This window comes from Arachis ipaensis, chromosome B08 (genome assembly GCF_000816755.2).
Source record: "Arachis ipaensis cultivar K30076 chromosome B08, Araip1.1, whole genome shotgun sequence".
In the NCBI taxonomy this organism is placed as follows: Eukaryota; Viridiplantae; Streptophyta; class Magnoliopsida; order Fabales; family Fabaceae; genus Arachis; species Arachis ipaensis.
In genome coordinates this window covers 25,501,618-25,509,552 of record NC_029792.2, presented here as the reverse complement: position 1 = coordinate 25,509,552, position 7,935 = coordinate 25,501,618, and positions in this window count along the sequence as shown.

Sequence of the window (7,935 nt, the reverse complement as noted above, 5' to 3'; positions counted from 1 at the left end):
AAAAAAAAGTACTAAGTGTACAATTTACTCAACTATTAAGAGATTTTCTTTGTTTAAGAGAGTTGAGAATTTCTTACTATTGCTAATTAAGAAATTCTTAGGTTTCATTGTATCCTGGGAGAGTATTGTCATCAACCCTATAGCAACTAAGTGTGGGGACAAATATCTCTCTAAAGAAAGCGATCTAATCGTGCCTTGAAACCACTACATAAATATAAGATTTTGTCATCTTCTCATACTCATATACCCAACAAGTTTAGAGAGATATTTGTTGAAGATGGCACAAGATCAAAACACCACGTTCAAGGTCATGAATCAAGAGTTTGTCAAGTTAGATCGCTTTGATGGAACGAACTTCAACCGTTGGAAAGACAAGATGATGTTTCTTCTTTCGGTTCTCAATCTTGCATATGTGATTGACCCAAAGACTACACCAATTGCCGATGCCGCTGAAAACGTCACACCGGAAGAGAAAGAAAAGATTGTTCAATTGAAGAAGAAATGTGATGAAGATACTTTCGCATGTCGAGGTCATATCCTCAACACTTTATCCGAACGACTCTATGATCTCTACATGTCAATTCAATCACCATTAGAGATTTGGAAGTCTTTGGAAGAAAAGTACAATACCGAACGACAAGGAACAGATAAGTTTATCATGATGAAATATTTTGAATTTATTATGAATGATACTATGCCTGTCATGGATCAAATTCATGAATTACAAATCCTTGTAAGTAGACTTCGTGATCTACAAGTGGTGATCCCTGAATCATTACAAGTTGGAGCAATTATTTCAAAATTGCCTTCATCTTGGAATGGTTATAGGAAAAAACTTTTACATCTTGGTGAGGACTTTACAATTGAGAAATTACTAAGGCATATACGTATAGAGGAGGAAACTCGAAAACGTGATGCTGTGTATCTTTCTCAAAGTTCTAAAGTAAATCATATTGATGAAAATAACATCAATAAGAAGAAAAGAAAGTTCTCTAAAGATTCAAAGCAAGATAAGAAGAGACAAAGAGAGTGTTATCATTGTCACAAGAAAGGACACTATATCAAAGAATGTAGACTTCTGAAAAAGGAAAAACCGTACCTTAGTGTGTAACACCCTACCATACAGAGACTTATGCTTAAGTCATAATTCAGAGATGGCAAGGTATTACGACCTCTAAAACAAAAATTTAGTACGTATAGTAGTATGAATAATTGATTATAACTAGGAGCTTTTGTAGAAAAAGGGGTAAACAAAAACCGTAACTCGAACGCGCAACACTCCGATCGATAACGTAACGAGCAAAGGATAAGTTAACGCAAGATCATATATATAAAGAGTGTCAAAAATGGGAATATCAAGACTCAAGATCCGGCTACGAAGATAACCGGTCCGAGCATAGCAATATATACATATAATAAAATAAGGAAAACCCCAAGGAAAATCCAAAGGGACACAAATACAGAAACCTATCCTCCAAAACCTCCTATAAGAGGAGTCATCACAGTTTGTATTATTTAATGGAGATAAAAGTATCTAAACAAGATATATAACCCAAAACAGAGTCCCGAGAACAAAGGATCTTCGCTAATCCAGAAGTCTCCAGCATGCCTCAACGAGAAGCCTCGCGTCCTGCATCTGAAAACCACAAAATCCGCATGGGTGAGAACCAGAGGTCCCCAGCACGGTAACAGCTTCCACATATATAATACATAATAATAGAGGAAAGCCGAAGGCAATCTTAGAACTTCCTCCAGATAATATCAAAGCTTATAAACAAACTAAACCGTAAGTGGCAACTGACTAAAGATCCTTCAGTCTAACTAATACTTCCCTTTCCAATTCCTTCAGACCTCCCAACCACCAGCAGGAGTATAAAACAGCAAACACAGTTATAACAGACAAGAGATATACAAATAGGAACAAATAAGGCAATTAGACAAGTAGCAAGTAATATACAGTCAAATAGGCAATCACAAACAATTCATATAGTATGCATATGATGAATGCCTGTCCCTAGTGGCTGATGATATCATCTGTCGGTTATAGAGCCAACCCGACAAGTCCTGGTAGCTAGCCATTGGACTGTCCCTCTGTCGTGTCTCCCCAACTCGAGTTATACTCAATATAAGCTTGATCATAATCATGATCCATATCCATCACCCTCACTGGTGAATATTTATCCATCACCATCACAGGTGAATATTTATCCATCACCATCACTGGTGAATATTTATCCATCACCATCACTGGTGAATATTTATCCATCACCATCACTGGTGAATATTTATCCATCACCATCACAGGTGAATATTTATGGGGGTGAGCTCGTCCGGGGCTTTCACAGTGCCCGGCCACCCTGACGACATAGGGTTAACAGAGCTTCGAGTCTCAACCTGGAGCACGTGGTGGCTAGCCACTGCTTTCTCTCAGGGAAACTCTCATCTCCGATAGTGGAAGTGCAAACATTCACAATTCATTCAACAGCATATATGCATTTATACTTAGCCATAATCATGGCTCCGCCGTAACACGGCAATAATCCAGCCATCTGGCTCACGGTTAAATCCATAACCAGCCAATTCATTAATAATTACGGCCCTTCGGCCCATGGCATAACAAGCACTTCCACCGCCATCCACCGCATCTCACATAATCATCTTTGATCCTCAATGATCATCCATTCTCCCTTGCTTCACTCGCAAGTTACCACATTCACTAGCCCCTTTTCTCATTGCTAGGCATATCATAACGATTTACGACATAAGTGGTGAGATCGGAGGCTTAGAAGTATGAAATTTGGCTTTTAAAACTCAAAAATCAACTTTGGGATGAAAACAGGGCCACGCGTACGCGCACTCCACGCGCACGCGCGGATGGCCAAAAACTCATCGACGCGCAAGTGCCATACGCGCGGGTTGAAAAATATCCAAACGGCGCGCAAGCGTCAGCCACGCGTGCGCGTGGGTGCTCTTGCGCCTAGGCATAAAACTGGCACAATTCTGGCACAACTCTCTGGAAAATAGCTAGGCATATGGCGCAGCGCATCGACGCGCCCGCGCACACCACGCGCACGCGTGGATGGTGCTTCCTGGAAGAATGGCGCGCACGCGCCAAGTGCGCCTACGCGCGGAGGGTTAATCTGCTAAAAATTTTTCTAAGTTAAAAGCTGCAGAATTCACAGATTCAACCCCCAATCTTCCGACGGTCATAACTCTCTCATTTTAAATCATTTTTCACCCGTTCTTCGAACGGCATGGACATCCCAGATCCAATTTCATTTCTAAACAGATTTGACATAAATTAGAGATTCGTAGTCCAAGTTATGTCCCGTCAAAGTATGCCCAAAAACCATGTTTTCATACAAAACCATAAAGTGCCATTTTCAAAACAAGCCACTTTCAACTCTTTTCAAAATCAATCAAAACATGCCAATTTCATCCTTTTTCTTTGAAATCAATCAAAATGTACCAAAATCAATATCAAGCCATCCTCAACTCACACATTGACACTTTTACCAAAATTCCCAAAACTACCTCCAACCATTTTAACACTTCTCAATCAATGGCTAAAGGACAAACACAATCTCATGTCATACATCCTTCTCATCCCAATTTCCAATAATATCAATTTCCAAATCAACCATCATTATACATGATCAACATCATACTCACCATCAACATGGTACCACCCATCAATTCAACCTCAATCATCCATCAAGCATATATCACAACATGCATTTCTCATATATCGCACAATCAAGGCATCAATATTCATAATCACATATATGAACACATCATATATCTCAACCATTCAACAACACCAACAATTCAATGCCTATCTTAGGGCCTCTAGCCTAAGTATTTCCTACCACATTACATATTAGATACGGGAAACCGAAACCATACCTTAGCCGATTTTCCAAGCTCAACCGGAGCACTTCCAAATCACTTTTCCTCAAGCTCTCAAGGTCTCAACACCTCCAAGAACAGATTTTGTCACATAAAACCCTCTCCCAAGCTTTCCAAAATCACCAATCAAGTTCCAATATTCACATATACACAACCTAAGCCACAATCATCATACCAAAACACAAGAGCTCAATACCCAAAACCACAAGTTCAACATTCTCACTAGGGTTGAGAATCTTACCACACCCAAGGTCCAAGGAGACAAGATTAACCTTCTCCTTCAAGAGAGTTGAGTCCTATAACATCAAAGAACCCAAAATCTCAATATTTTTGCTCATGAAACTCGAAATCAAGGCTGGAAATTCGAAGAGCAAAACGTGGCTTACCTCAAGATTGATTGTATGGGTTTTTTAGAGCTCTCTACGGTGAACGTGTGGCCGCAAACGGTGCGGCAATCGGAGCTCTAGATCAAAAGTTATGGTGGTTTGAAGATCAACCAAGGGAGAGAACTTGAGAGAGTATTCTTCCCCCATCCATCTTAATTTTCAGCGTGTGTTTGTGTGTTGTGAGGAGAGAGAGTGCTGAAAACTAGGGTTTTGGTTTAGTTTAGTTGGGCCAAGGGCCCACTTTGGGTCCGGTTGGCCCGGTTTGGCCCGTTCGGTCCAATCTTGGTCCGTTTTCTATAAAATTGGTACCGAAATTCTCGTCTCAATCTCCTCTATCACATTTAGCCATAAAAATAACATTTTTGGCTTTCTAGAATAAATTCTCATTTATGGGTTAATTAGCTGTTAATTAACCGGGTTTTACATAGTGGATATGGTTAATTCAATGTTACTAAATGCAAAATTGCCTTACAATTTGTGGGGTGAAGCATTATTGACATCATGTCATATCCATAATAGGATACCATCAAGACATAGAAAGGTTTCTCCTTATGAAATTTGGAAAGGAAGGAAACCTAATTTAAATTATCTTAAAGTGTGGGGGTGTTTAGCCTTTTATCGAGTTCCTGATCAAAAGAGAACTAAATTGGGGCCAAGAGCCATAAAAGGGGCTTTTATAGGATATGCTCAAAATTCTAAAACATATAGAATATTAGACTTAGTGTCTAATGTAGTTGTTGAATCAAGAGAAGTAGAATTTATTGAAAATAAATTTATCAATGATTCAACTTCTAATTCAGAGTATCTCTAAAATGATACTAATATTTCACAAGAAATAAATAATCAAAATAATAAACGTCTAAACGACAAAGAGTTGATTGAACCAAGGAAGAGCTTGAGAGTAAGAAAAGAAAAGGACTTGGGTCCAGATTTTATTTCTTCTCAGGCTATCACCTTTTTGGTAGAAGGAACTAGGAATTCTGTAACAAACAAGATTCCTATTGTGATGAACATAGAGAGTGATCCTCAAACGTTCAAAGAGGCTATGGCTTCAAGGGATTCTGCTTTTTGAAAAGAAGCAATAAACGATGAAATGGACTCAATATTATCTAACGATACTTGGGTCATAGTTGATTTGCCTCCAGGATCAAAGCCTATAGGATGTAAGTGGGTATTTAGAAGAAAGTATAACACTGATGGTTCATTACAAACCTTTAAAGCAAGGTTAGTGGCCAAGGGGTTTAGACAACAAGAAGGTCTAGACTATTTTGATACCTACGCACCTGTGGCAAGAATGACTTCCATTAGGGCTCTTATAGCATTAGCATCCATACATAAGCTTTATATACATCAAATGGATGTTAAAACGGCTTTTTTAAATGGAGATCTTAATGAAGAAATTTATATGGAGCAACCGGAAGGCTATGTGCTACCCGGAAATGAAAAGAAAGTTTGTAAATTAATTAAGTCTTTGTATGGGCTAAAACAAGCACCTAAACAATGGCATGAGAAGTTTGATTCAGTGGTGTTATCAAATGGCTTCTCACATAATAGTGCGAATAAATGTATTTACTCAAAATTTACTAAAGATTATGGAGTAATTATTTGTTTATATGTTGATGATATGTTAATCATCGGAACAAATTTAGAAGGAATTCGTATAACGAAGGAGTATCTAACTTCTAAATTCAAGATGAAGGATTTGAATGAAGTTGATACAATATTAGGCATAAAGGTACATAAGAATGAAGTTGGCTTTACTTTAAGTCAATCTCATTATATTAAAAAGGTATTGGAAAAGTTTGATCATCTCACAATTAAAGAATCCAATACGCCGTATGATCCTAATCTTAAATTAGAAGGAAACATGGGAAGACCTATAGCACAATCTAATATGCTAGTGCTATAGGAAGTTTAATGTATGCAATGCATTGTACTAGACCTGATATAGCATTTGCTGTGTGCAAATTATCAAGGTTTACAGAAAAGCCTATCAATCAACATTGGAAAGCTATAACAAGAGTTCTTGGTTATCTCAAGAAAACCATAAACTTGGGATTACATTATAGTGATTATCCCGCAGTTTTAGAAGTTTATTCCGACGCAAGTTGGATTACAAATCTTAGTGATAACAAATCCCCTTCAGGATGGATTTTCACCATAGGTGGTGGAGCAATAAGTTGGGCCTCAAAGAAACAAACATGTATTACACATTCTACTATGGAGGCTGAGTTTGTAGCTTTATCAGTCGCAGGTAAAGAAGCGGAATGGTTAAGAAATTTGTTATATGATATAAAGCTGTGGCCACAGCAAACGACAGCCATTTCAATCTTCTGTGATAGTGAATCAACCATGTCTCGGGCATATAACAAGGTTTATAATGGAAAGTCTAGACATATAAGTTTGAGACATGAGTTTGTGAGGCAACTAATAGATGATGGTGTAATTACCATTACTTATATAAGATCTCAAGGAAATTTAGCAGACCCTTTGACTAAAGGTTTGTCAAGGGATAAAATCAAAGAAACTACTGCTAAAATGGGATTAAAACCTATTATTGCTAAATGATGGGAACAACTTTATTCTAGTAGACCACTAGTTTCAAGGTTTAATGGGTAATAACAAGTTATTTAGCAATTGGAGCACTAACGTATAGGATTTAGTGCTATTTATAATAAATTAGGAGGGTGAGTTTAAACTCTTAATGGAATGATAATATTATCTATCAAAAGATTCCACCTATATGAATATAAGAGTGGTGCCGCTCTAATCGAGAATTTTAGAGGTTTTATTCTCGTAAATATTCATGAAACCAGGATGAGCACAAGGCCATATAAGTGCTTAAAATTGTAAACTCTTGAACTTGGAGGGTATAAGTAATGTGTGTGATTTTTGGTACTAGCATATGGAGTATAGGTTTAATCGATTAGACATCTATTACTTCGTTAGAACTTTAAAATTTACACTAAAAGAATGTTTAATCTTAGTGACACATTCTTTATGCATATACTTGTATGATATTTAAATTTTGTAAATAGTGAGGGATTGAAGGGTATTTACAAATTTGATTAATTAATATTATTAATATTAATAAATGGTTACTAATCGTTTAGTACCATTTGGTTGAAGGGACACAACCTTTTAAGGATTGTATATGTTCAAAACATTGTGTCTATTGACTAAAGGGACACAACTCTTTAAGAGTTGTGTATATTCAAAACATTGTATCTATTGGCAATAGAAAAGACACAACCATTTGTATACGTAACCAATCATAATTGCTATGTGTAATATGTATAAATAAGTCCTTGTTCACTATTTCAGATATGACGTACTAAGTGTACAAATTACTCAACCATTAAGAGAAATGAAGCTTCTTCTATTGAAATGCAATTGGCCGAGAAAAAAATAAAGTCATACCAAATAAAAAAAGTGAACTAGAATCTTTTATTGGCTCTAATATTTCTCAAGAAGTTAAAATTCTTCCGCCTAATTCTTCAAATACCAAGGGAAGTGGAAAACAACTTTGCAAGGCCTGCAAACAATATGCAAATCATGAGAACCACAATTGCCCCACAAAGACTTCTTCCTAAATTTTGGTAATCAATCGTATTATTTAGTTTTAATTTAATATAATTTA